Source organism: Canis lupus, chromosome 23, assembly GCF_011100685.1.
Source record: "Canis lupus familiaris isolate Mischka breed German Shepherd chromosome 23, alternate assembly UU_Cfam_GSD_1.0, whole genome shotgun sequence".
NCBI classification, from domain to species: domain Eukaryota; kingdom Metazoa; phylum Chordata; class Mammalia; order Carnivora; family Canidae; genus Canis; species Canis lupus.
Window position 1 is genome coordinate 33,664,708 of NC_049244.1, and position 13,624 is coordinate 33,678,331.

At 35.0% G+C, this 13,624-nt stretch overlaps 1 protein-coding gene across 2 annotated transcripts in view; it reads right to left on the reverse strand.

Annotated features, from left to right (window-relative positions):
- STAG1 (stromal antigen 1) overlaps positions 1-13,624 on the reverse strand; it is a 393,362-nt gene that overhangs the window by 355,152 nt on the left and 24,586 nt on the right. The gene's annotated exons all lie outside the window — the stretch shown is intronic.

The window sequence follows — 13,624 nt, forward strand, 5'->3', positions numbered from 1 at the left end:
ACTTTCAGAATGAGATAAAAGGCTGTCCAGATAAACAAAAATCAAAGAGTTCATCACAACTAAACCAGCTAGCCATACAAGAAATGTTAAAGGCACTTCAAGTTGGAAAAAACATTATAAGAAAAAGACAGATGAGAGGCACCTGGGTGGTTCACTGGGTTAAGCATCTGCCTTTGGCTCAGATCATGATCTCAGGGTCCTGGAATCTAACCCCACCATCGGGCTCCCTGCTCAGCAGATAGTCTGCTTCTTCCTGCCCTTCCCTACCACTCACACACTCTATCTTTCCCAAATAAACAAAATCTTAAGAAAAAAGAAAAAAGACATATAATAGTAAAGAATCTCACTGATGGGGATCCCTGGGTGGCGCAGCGGTTTGGTGCCTGCCTTTGGCCCAGGGCACAATCCTGGAGACCCGTGATCGAATCCCACGTCGGGCTCCTGGTGCATGGAGCCTGCTTCTCCCTCTGCCTGTGTCTCTGCCTCTCTCTCTCTCTCTCTCTCTCTGTGACTATCATAAATAAAAAAAGAAAAAAGAAAAAAGAATCTCACTGATGAAGGTAAGATAAGGTAGTGGATTAATCACTTATAAAACTAGTATACAGATTAAAAAGCAGAAGTAGTAAAAATAACAATAGTTAATTAGGATAGACACAAAATTTAAAACTACAAAATGTTACATTAAAAACAAAGTGTGGGGAAGAGGAGTAAATAAATGAGCTTTAGAATGCAAACTTTACTTACTATCATTACATTGAAAGTAGAATGTTAAATTGCTGTCCTTAAGTAGAAAGTCATCAAATCAAGAGGGAAGAAAACACAGGAAGAAAAAAATAGGAACTACAAAACAGAGAGAAACAACAAAATGGCAAATACATACCCACTAATAATTAAAGGTAAAAGAACTAAATACTTTAAAAGACACAGAATGCCTGAATAGATTTAAAACAACAAGACCCAGGGTGCCTGGGTAGCTCAGTTGGTTAAGCATTTGAATCTTGATTTCAGCTCAGGTCATGATCTCAGAATCATGGGATTGAGCCCTGCATCAGGCTCCATGCTCAGCAAAAAGTAGGCTTCTCCCTCTCTCTCTGCCCCTCTTTCCGCCTCCACTCATGCTCTCCTATCACTCATGCTTGCCCTCTCAAATAAAATCTTTAAAATATATATAAATAAATAAATGGAAATATTGATAGCAATGCAGTAATAGTGGGGGACTTTAACGCCCCATGTACATCAATGGATAGATCATCCAGTCAAAAAAATCAGAAGGAAACAATGGCACAAAAATTTGTTAATAAACACGTGTAGAAAAGTTTTTTCAAGTGCACATGGAACACTATCCAATACAAATCATGTTAGACTACAAATTAACTGTCAATAAATTTAAGAAGACTGAAATGACATCAAGCATCTTTTCCTATCTCAATGATATAAAACTAGAAATCAACTGCAAGAAAAAAATACAAGAAAAATCACAGATACGTGCAGACTAAACAACAGGCTACTTGAACAGCCAATGGATCAACAAAGAAATCAAGGGAGAAATTAAAAACACCTTGAAACAAATGAAAACCAAATAACATACCAAATCTATGGAATGCAGCAGATGCTATCCTAAGAGGGAAGTTTATAGCAATACAGGCGTACCTCAAAAACAAGAAAAATTTCAAACAATCTAACTTTAAAGTAATCAGAAAATCAGGGGTGCCTGGGTGGCTCAGTAAGTTGAACGACTGCCTTCAGTTCAGGTCATAGTCCCATGGTTCTGGGACTGGGGGCTCCCCATTTGGCTCTCTGCTCAACAGGGGGTATGCTTCCCCCTCTCCCTTTGCCCCTCTCCCCCTAACTCTCTGCATGTGCTCTCTGCTCTACTAAATAAAATCTTAAAAAAAAAAAAAAAAATCAAGTGAAGCCCAATGTTAGTGGAAAGAATGAAATTATAAAGATCAGAGCAGAAATAAATGAAATGGAGACTTAAAAAAAGATAAATGAAACTAAGAGCTGATTCTCTGAAAACATAAAATTCACAAAACTTTAGCAGACTTACCAACCAAAAAAAAAAAGAGGGTTCAAATAAAATCAGAAATGAAAAAAAAAAAAAAGAAATGAAAGAGGAGTTACAACTGATACCAAAGAAATAAAAAGGTAAGAGACTACTGTGAACAATTATACACCAACAAACTGGACACCCTAGAAGAAATGCATAAATTCCTAGAAACAAAATCTTCCAAGACTGAATCATGAAGAAAATGTGAATGGACCAATTTTGGGTAAGGAGATTGGATCAGTAATCAAAAACCTCCTAACAAACCAAACTCCAGAGCCAGACAACTTCACTGGTAAATTCTACAAAACATTCAAAGATTTAATATCTATCCTTCTAACACATTTCCCAAAAATTGAAAAGGAGGAACTATCTCCAAACTAATTTTACTAGGCCAGCATTACCTTAATACCAAAACCAGACAAGAAACCACATTAAAAAAAAAAAAAAGAAAGAAAAGAAAAGAAGAAAAGAAAAGAAAATTACCAGCCGATGTCTCTGATGAATATAGATGAATCAATAATACACTATGATTAAGTGGGTGGGATTTTAGTCCAGGGATGCAAAGACGGTTCAACATTCCCAAATCAATGAGAGATACCATATTAGCAAAATAAAGGATAAAAATCTTATGATCATCTCAACAGATTCAGATAAATAGTTGACAAATTCAAAATCCGTTCATAAGAACTTTTAACTTTTACGTTAGAAGTATGTACAGAGAAAACACATTTCAACATGATAAATGACATATATGACAAGCCCACAGCCAATATCGTAACAGCAAAAAGCTGAAAATCTTTAAGATTAGGAACACATGGTGTCTGGAGGGTTCAGTTGGTTGAGTCTGACTCTTGATTCTGGCTCAAGTCATGATCTCAGGGTCATGAGATGGAGCCCCATGTTAAGCTCCGTGCTTGGCAGGAAGTCTGCTTGAGAGTCTCTCTCTCTCTCTCTCTCTCTCTCTCTCTTCCCCCACCACCCACCCCTACTCGAGCTCTCACTCTCACACTAAAATAAATAAATAGGGGATCCCTGGGTGGCTCAGCGGTTTAGCGCCTGCCTTCAGCCCAGGGCATGATCCTAGAGACCCAGGATCGAGTCCATCATCAGGCTCCCTGTGTGGAGCCTGCTTCTCCCTCTGCCTGTGTCTCTGCCTCTCCATCTGTGTCTCTCATGGATGAATATATAAAATCTTTTAAAATAATAAATAAATAAATAAATAAACAAACAAACCAACCAACCAACCAACCTTAAAAAACATGTGCATCACTGGGCAGCTCTAGTGGCGCAACCCTGGAGACCCTGGATCGAGTCCCACGTCAGGCTCCCTGCGTGGAGCCTGCTTCTCCCTCTGCCTCTCTCTCTCTCTCTCTCTCTGTGTATGTGTGTCTCTCATGAATAAATAAATAAAATCTTAAGAAAAAAAAGAATGTGCATCAACATTAGTACTGGAAGTCCTGGTCAGAGCAATTACACATGAGAAAGACATAAAGGTCATCCAAATTGGAAAAGAAAAGAAAAAGTAAAACTGTAACTATTTGTAGATACTTCATATATAGAAAACCCTAAGGATTCCACCCATAAAACTGTTAAAATTAATAAATGAATTCAATAACATTGCAGAGTACACATGTTGCATTTTTATACACCAATAAACTACCAGAAAGAGAAACTGAGGAAAAACTTCCATTTACAATTATATCAAAAAGAATAAAATAATATAGGAATAAATTTAACTGAAGAGATGAAAAGCACGTACACTGTAAACTCTTAAGAAGTTGATGAATGAAACTAAAGAAAACACAAATAAATGGAAAGATGATCCATGCTCATGCACTGCAAGAATACTGTTAAAATGACCACACTACTCAAAGCAATCTACATATTCAATACATCCCCATCAAAATTCCAGTGACATTTTTCACAACAGAATAAAAAATCCTAAAATTTGTATGGAATCACAAAGACGCTAAATTGCCAAAGCAATCTTGAAAAAGAAGAACAAAGCTAGAGGCATCACATTCCCTCAATTCAAACTATATTACAAAGCTACAGTAATCAAAATAGCAAGATATTCATATAAAAATAGACACACAGAGCAATGGAACAGAATAGAAAGCCCAGAAATCAATCCATACATATATGGTCGATTAATTTATAACAAAGTAGACAAGAATATACAATGGGGAAAGTACAAATCTCTTTAATAAATGCAGCTGAAAAAACTAGACAGCCACTTGCAAAAAGAATGCAACTGGACTACCACCTTACAAACAAAAATCAACTCACATTGATTAAAGATCAGAATGTTAAGACTAAAAACCATAAAACTATAAAGGAAAAGTATGTATTAAGCTCCCTGACATCAATATGCCCAAATTTTTTGTGATCTGACTCCAAAGGCAATGGCAACAAAAGCAAAAATAAATATCAATATTTAGTTTGATATCAATATGATATCAAAATAAAATGCATCTGCATAGCAAAGAAAATTATTGACAAAATAAAAAGGAAACTACAGATCTGGAAAAGATACTTGCAAATCATGTATCTGTTAAAGGGGTTAATTTAATATCCTAAAGAACTCATACGACTCAGTAACAACAATTCAATTAAAAAATAGGCATGGGGGCACCTAAGTGGCTCAGTGGGTTAAGCGGCTACCTGTGGCTCAAGTCATGATCTCAGGGTTCTGAGATCAAGTCTCCCATCAGGCTCCCTGCTTCTCCCTCTGCCCGTCCCGCTACATGTGTTTTCCCTCTCTCTCTAATAAATAAATATCTTTTTTTTAAATGAGTATGGAAAAAATAATTTTTAAAAAATAGGTGGAAGAGCTGATGGGACATTTTTCTGAAGAAGACACACAGATGGCTAAAAGGCACAAGAAATGTTGCTCAAGACATCACTCATCATTAGGGAAATACAAATAAAAACTACAAAGCATGTGTGCAACACTATTCATAACAGCCAAAGGGAAAAATCAGTCTAAATATCCACCAACAAATGAATAAAGAAAATCTGGTATGGGGTGGCTGGCTGGCTGAGCTAGTAGACCATGTGACATTGGAGCTTGGGGTCATGAGTTGGAGCCCCACGTTGGGTGTAGAGATTACACAAAATTATAAAATAAAATTTAAAAAAACAAAAATTTGGTATACACAAACAATGGAACAATATCCATTCTTAAAAAAAAAATCCATTCTTAAAAATGAAGGAAATCTTGCCATATGCTACAACCGGGATAAACCTACAGGATACTAAGCTGAATGAAAACAAAAGACAAATACTCCATGATTCTACTTATAAGAACACTAGTCAAAATCATAGAGAAAATAGAATAGTGGTTGTCAGAAGGGGCTAGGGATAAGAAAAGGGGACACTGTTGTTCAACATGTACAGTTTTAATTTTGCTAGATGAAGAAAGTTCTGAAGATCAGCTACAACACAAGCTGTATATCGTTTTAATATAAATGACCTGGTAAGGTGGTAAAACAAAACAAAAATACTACAATGAGGGGCGCCTGGGTGGGTCAGTCGGTTAAGCATCTGCCTTCAGCTCAGGTCATTAACCCAGAACTCCATATTGGGCTCCCCACTCAGTGAGGAACCGCTTCTCCCTCTCCCTCTGTCTGCCACTCCCCTTGCTTGTGCCATCAAATAATATGTAAAATCTTAAAAAAAAAAAAAAAAATTACAATGAGATACCACTTCACACCTATCAAAATGGCTGTTATTCAGGAAGACAAGAAATAACATGGGTTAGTAAGAAGAAAAGAGACCTTGTTCACTGTTAAGGAAATGCAAACCAGTAAAGTCATTATGGAAAGTAGTATGGAGATTCCTTAAAAAGTTAAAAATAGAACTACCATACAATCCAGCAATTCCACTTCTGTGGAAGATAATGAAACATATTTATCCAAAAGATAATGAAAATTCTAATTGGAAAAAATATATGCATCCATATGTTCACTGCAGCATTATTTACAATAGCCAAGATATGGAAGCAACCTAACATAGATCCACAGATGATGAATGGATAAAGAAAATGTGGTATAAGACCACGTGGGTGGCTCAGGCTGTTAAGCATCCAACTCTTGATTTAGGCTCAGGCCATCATCTGAGGATTGTGAAATCAAGCCCTGCATGGAGCCTGCTTAAGATTCTCTCTCTCCCTCCTCCTCTGACCCTCTCTTACTCTAAAAAAAATAAAGAAATTAAATAAAGAAATAATAAATAATAAAATACACTGGAATATTACTGAGCCACACAAAGAATGGAATCTTGCCATTTGTGACAACATGCATGGACCTGTGGATTATTACACTAAGTGAAATAAGTCAGAGAAAGACAACTACCATATGATTCCACTCATCAGTGGAATATAAAAACAAAACAAAGCAAAACTCATACAAAGAAAAAAACAGACTAGGGGTTGCCAGAGGGAAAGAATGTTGGGGTGTAAAAAAGTGGGTGTAGTGCTCACTTTGGCAGCACATATACTAAAAAAGTGGGTGTAGGAGATCAACAGGTACAAACTTACAGTTATAAAATAAGTCATAGGGATATAATGCACAGCACAGTGACTAGAGTCAATAATACTGTATTACAAATTTAAATGATGCTTAAAAAGTAAATCTTAAAAGTTCTCATCACAAGACAAAAATTTAACTTTGTACGGTAACAGATGGTAGACAGACTTATTGTGATTATTACTTTAAAACCTATATAACTATCTAATCATTTTGTACACCTGATTCTAATATAATGTATATCAATACTTCAATAGGAAATTAATAAGTTTTAAACATTGAAAAAAGAACTAATACCAATCCTACCCAAACTCTTCCATACATCACAAGATGATGTAATACTACAGGCCAATGTTCTTATAAACATACATGCAAAAACATATAATATATATGCAAAAAATATATTTTAAAGTACATAAATACACATGTAAAGATTCTCAACAAAATATTAGCAAACCAAATACAATACCATATTAAAAAAAATTATATACCATGACCAAGTGAGACTTACCCCAGAAATGCAAGAATGGCTCAATATAATATCACCAATGTAATAAACCACATTAACAAAACAAAAGGAAAAAAATTAAACACCTGATCATTTGCCCAAGAAAAGCACTGGACAAAGTTCAACATTCTATCATGCTAAAAACAACACTCAGAAAACCAGGAATCGAAGGAAGCTTCCTTAGCAGTCTCTTCAACAAAAGATGTTGGTATAATTTGATATCCACATGAAATAGAATGAAGAGCTAGACTCTTACTTTATACATCATATATAAACCTTAACTCAAAATAGTTCAAATACCTAAAAATGAGAGCTAAAACTATGAAATTCTTAGCAATTGTTCCTTAGATATGACAGCAAACAGATATACTTAAAGGAAAAAAAAGATGAACTGTACCTCATGAAACTCTAAAACTTTGGAAACTACCAAGTAGGGGATGCCTGAGTGGCTCAGCGGTTCAGCCGTCTGCCTTTGGCTCAGGTCGTGACCCCGGGGTCCTGGGATCAAATCCCACATCAGGCTCCGTACAAGGGGCCTGCTTCTCCCTCTGCCTATGTCTCGGCCTCTCTCTCTGTGTGTCTCTCATGAATAAATTTTTAAAATCTTTTTAAAAAAAGAAAAAGGAAACTACAAAGTGAATTAAAAGATAACTCACAGAATGGGAGAAAATACTTGTAAATCATGTATCTGAGAAGGATCTAGTACCCAAATAAAGAGTTCTTTTAACACAACAACAAGAAGACAAAAAATTCAATTTTTAAAAATAAGCACTGGACTTGAAAAGACATTGTTTTCCAAAAACTATGTACAACTGGCCAACAAGCACATGACAAAATACTCATCACCCTTCATTGGTCATTAAGAAAATTCGAATCAAGACTACACTGAGATACGACGTCACATTCACTAGGATAAGGAAATGGAAAAATCAATCCTCAAATTTCAAATGGAATTGCAAATTCATATGGAATTGGATACCCCTAGTCAAAGCAGTATTAAAGAAAACGTTGGAGAGCTCACACATCTCCATTTCAAAACTTAACTACACTACCATAACCAGAAGAGTTTTTTTCTCATCAAAACAATAAAAACAACAAGCGTTGGCAAGGATGTGGAGCAATAGGATTCCTACACTGCTGGCAAAAATGTAAAATAGTGCACTGTGCAGAACAGTTTGGCAGTTCTCCAAAAACTACACAAAGAATAATATGATCCAGCAATTCCACTCCTAAGTATACACTCAGAAGAAATGAAAAAACATGTTCACACAGAAATTGGTACACAAGGGATCCCTGGGTGGTGCAGTGGTTTGGCGCCTGCCTTTGGCCCAGGGCGCGATCCTGGAGACCCGGGATCGAATCCCACGTCGGGCTCCCGGTGCATGGAGCCTGCTTCTCCCTCTGCCTATGTCTCTGCCTCTCTCTCTTTCTCTGTGACTATCATAAATAAATAAAAAAATTAAAAAAAAAAAAAGGAAATTGGTACACAAATACGTATAGCAGAACTGATGATAGCTAAAATGGGTATTAGATGAACAATAAAATTGTGGTATATTATTTATATATATTAACATATAATATATATGTATTATATTAACTTATTATATATATATATACAAGAGTATCATCCTGCTATGTAAAAGAATAAATACTGATACAAACTGCAACTTGGAGGCATCACTAAAAATTATAGTAAGTGAAAGAAGCCAGATACATATTAACCAATTTATATGAAGTATCACAAATAAGCAAATCCACAAAGAAAGCAGATAAGTGGTTGCCAGAGTATTGATTTTTGATAGGAGTCGGGGGAATACGGAAGTATTCTTCTGGCATAATGGAAACATTCTGAAACTAGAAATAGGTAATGGTTGTACAACAGTACCATTATAATAAATGCCAGGGAACTGTATTCTTTAAAATAGGTAATTGTATGTCATATGAGTTTCACCTCAATTTTTTTTAATTGCTGTAAAACCACTATAAACTATCAAACACTAATATGAAATAAGTTGTTTCATTGTTTTCTATATTACTATTTATATTATTAATTCATCTCTACAATCCCCCCCCCAAATGTGTAGTGAAGAATGCCAGCATCTTTGAAATGCATGATGAATCTTCACAATTATTTTAATCATGTGTAAATTTACTATACCTACTTTATAAGCAACCTGATGGAAAATTTATAATCTAGGGAACTCAGATTACAGTATAATTTACACAGATAAACCATGATTATTTGTTAATTTAAACAAACTTCTCCCTAATTAAACAAGGGATTGAGAACTCCAAATAAGTCATATGCATAAGTCATACACATATATAAAAATATGTATAAATAAATATATATATATATATCTCACAGAATTCTGTTTTTTTTCCTTTCTAACTGAATACTGTTTTCAAGGCATAGAAAAGTTCCCCCGCTCAAGTAAGTTTTTATAAAAATGCTTATTTATAAGGAATCAATTTTCTTATACTATTGAAATATGAATTCATAATGGCTTTCCATAAACAACTAAGCTATTAAAATATTTTTCTCACTCCCTTCTCCAAGGTATTTCATTTTCCCTTCATTCTGATACTTTCTCTTTCTAGTGCTCCAATTCCAATGTTCATGTCTAATTTTTTTCTCTCACACACACACTACTATGTAGAATTAAATCTCTATTGTATTTTGTTCCTCTCCACAGTCCTAGAATGTCGAAATCTTTTTATATTTCATATCCATTGCAATAAGGTTGCAATCTGCATTAGGCACTTCACATTTTAATGTTTATTTAGGTCATAGCCCTTACCCCACTGTAATGCAAAATAAAGTCTGCCAGGAAAAATCTAAAACTAAAAAATAGTAAATAAACCACTTTACTTAATCATAAACTATTTTTATAAATAGCTTAAAAACACAAATACAACTAAAAGCCAAATACAGAAAAATACAATAAACTCATGACATAAACGAAATGGCCATGTGAATTATGTTTCTATTGCAATACACAATAATCACTGTCCAGCTTCTTTGAAAACAAAGGGAAAATGACACTATCAGAAACAATTCTTTTGTGTAGTAGCATCTTGAATCTCTCAGGCTTCATAAATGCTGGACATGACTTGGAACTAGAATGAAACTTGTTCACAAAAAATTTTGCTCACAGAAATTTTGTTATAAAACTGATTAAAGTATCCCAGTTTCTGTGAACCCACTTAAAACAAACTAAAGATACTACTTAAAATGGCATTTAAAAAATCAAATATCCAAGAATAAATCTAAGAAAAGATATGTGTAACTTCTATTTAGAAAGCTATAAAGGATGCCATTTCTCCCTAATCAAAATCCAAAAACACTTTGTGGTTTGGCTAGGGGTTTTATTTGGTCGGTTTGGCGGTGCTGATAGGGTGGTTCTAAAATGTACATTGAAATACAAGAGACTAGGAAATCTTGAAAAAGAAGATAGGAAGATATGCTTTATAGAATAATCACCCTTATCATTAAGGTCAACAAATAAGGCAAGGATAGACTAATGTAACAAAACAGAGGCCCAGAGATAGACCATGCATACATGGACATGTATTATAAAAAGATGACATTGTAGCAGCAATGGGAAAGCTTCTTGATATTGTGTTTGATTATTCATTAATGGTGCTAAGACAACTGGATATCCATCATCCATCCAAAAAAAAAAAAAAAAGTTAAAACTTGATCTAACACTACACACATAAAAAAAAAAGAAAATCATTTCCAGATAAAGTACATACCTAAACGGGAACAGTAAATATTTCTTAATGATATAGGAGAGTAACTTCATGATCTCCAAGTAGGATAAAAAAATCTTTAACAGGGCAAGAAAAAGGACTAAGTATACAGGAAAAGAATGATGCCTGTAAATATGTAAGAACTTCTCTAAACTAAAAGCATTTTAAAAAGCACATTAGGGAACTACAGAAGATAACAGTAATACTGAAACTGACAAAGCATTCACATTCAGAATATATAAGAGCCTCAATAAATCATAATAGACAATCCAACAGAAAAATGGACAAGTGACAACAATTACTTCACAAAACAGGATATCAAAATGGTCAAAGTTGAGGTGCTCAATATCATTAAGAGTCGGTGAAAATGCACATAAAAATGCTCAAAAATGGCTGAAACTTTAGATTGGCAGTAAGTGCTCAGGAGAATATGAAGGAAAGGGAATTCTCATATATTGCTGGCAGATTTAAAATTTCATAAACCTGCGGAGCCTGAGTGGCTCAGTTGGTTAAGGTTAAGCATCTTCATTCAGTTCAGGTCATTCTGGGAGAGCGTGCAGATTCAGGCAACCTGCTCAGTGGGGAGTCTGCTTCTCCCTCTCCCTCTGACCCTAACCACTGCTGCTGCTCTCACTTGCTTGCCCACCCCCATGAATTAAAAAAAAAAAAATTTTAAAAAACAAAATAGTTTGGTAAAACCTCTTTGGAAAACTATCTGTCAGTTTTTACCAATGACATTCCTTAAGACCAGGAGATTTTACTCCTAGACATGCAATCAGCAGAAATGGCTACACATGTATATTAAAAACATACACAGCAGTGTTTTAAGAAGCATTATTTGTAATGGTCCCAAACTAAAAATTATCTAATGCACACCAACAGTAAAATGGATAAACTGTAGTATAGTCACAAAATTGAATACTAAAGTAATAAAAATGAAGTATACGTCCACACAACATGGATAAATCTCACAAATGTGCTACTGAACGAAGGAAACAATACACAAAAAATAGAAGGTAGTTCGTCTACAAAAAATTCTAATAAAGACAAAGCTGAACTATAATATTTAGAGATACACACTTCGGAGGTAGAAATGGTTTTTCAAAATAAGAAAATTATAGCCATAAACTCAAGCTAATGGTTCATTTAGGGGAAAGGGATGGAGCTTTAATGCCAATAGGCATGCAGTGGGAGGAGTTTCTTCATTGCTGACAATGTTCTGGTCCTTAACCAAAGTAGAATTTCACAGTGTTTATTTTATAATTATTTAAATAGTACATTTATGTTTGATGCACTTTACGTGCTTTATTTCACAATTAAAATTATTTCTTCTCAAAAGGCATACAAATGTGAAAGTCTACCAGACATTTCAATTACTATTGCTAAAAGATATGTGAAAGGTATATATAAGTTGACATGAATCACTTATAATGGTTTCCATCACTTAAAGTGGTCACTTTTGGTCTAGTCACAAATGGTTTCTGCTCTAGTCTTCCTCTTGTTTAGCAGTGACGAGGGAAGGTAGTAGAGAAATGTTCACCTTTAGCCCAGAAGGCCGACCTATAGCCTGCAAGTTTCGATAAGGATATATGTCGGTTGCTACATCCTTAAAAGCATCTCATGACTGCCCGTGTATCTCAATGACGGTTAATACCAAACTGAATGATAAGAACCAGAGAAATCATGCTAAATTAGTTTTACCAGTAGAAAATCGAAGAAACATTTATGATCTAATACTCCCTTTCTGACCATGGGTCCTGTCCCCATGCTACTCAAATAAACTTACACCATATAGTGTCTCAAGAATTCTTTCTTGGAAAAAAAAAAAAAAAAGAATTCTTTCTTGAACAATGCAGGAGGATCTGCTACAGTATGAATGCCTGTAACTTCCTTTGATCAATCTTTATCAGTTTGTTTTATCTTGGAAAATGATAAAAAAATCCTTTAAGGATTTTAACTTTAAGTTAAATCTTTCAAATCTGAGTTTTCCAAAGAGTGATAATGCAAACCACTGATGACTAAGTAAAACAGTTTCAGGTGCTACGCTAACCAAGTTTTTAATGTTATAGCCATTTATTGATTTTAACAGTTACTTTCTATTTATGGCAAGTGACATTAGTTTCCCACTCACTACACTACATACTCTAGTTTCTTTTTGAAATGAACTTGGGAAAAACAGCAACTTAAAAAGGCACTAAGTAAACAATAGCAATAGTAGTAAATACATATTGCAAAATTGAGGACATCTGTACCTGAATAACTGAAGTTCTGAAAATACTGCTATGACCCATAACTTTGACCATGTGCTTCTATGATGCTTATCCTACAAACCCAATTTAGCCATGTAGATAACCAAACATGACTCAAACAAGTTCTACTCTTCTGTAAAGCCTAAATACATTACTGTCCATGGGATGCCTGAGTGGCTCAGTGGATGAGCAGCTGCCTTCGGCTCAAGATGTGATCCTGGGGTCCTGAGGTCGAGTCCCAGAGTGGGATCCTCGCGGGGACCTTGCTTCTCCCTCTGCCTATGTCTCTGCCTCTCTGTGTCTTTCATGAATAAATCTTTTTAATCTAAATTACTGACCAAACCCACAAATATGGCTATATTACAACTATCTTCTAATTAGCTAACTGGCCAAAGTAGCTTTCAGTGCTTAAGGAAGAAACAGAGTAAAAACATCTGTTCATTCTCTCCCTTATATACAACTGTCCCTAGTAGAAAACAGCATAAAATTTCAAATTAAAGCTGCCATGAGCTCAAATTCTGACATTAACTAG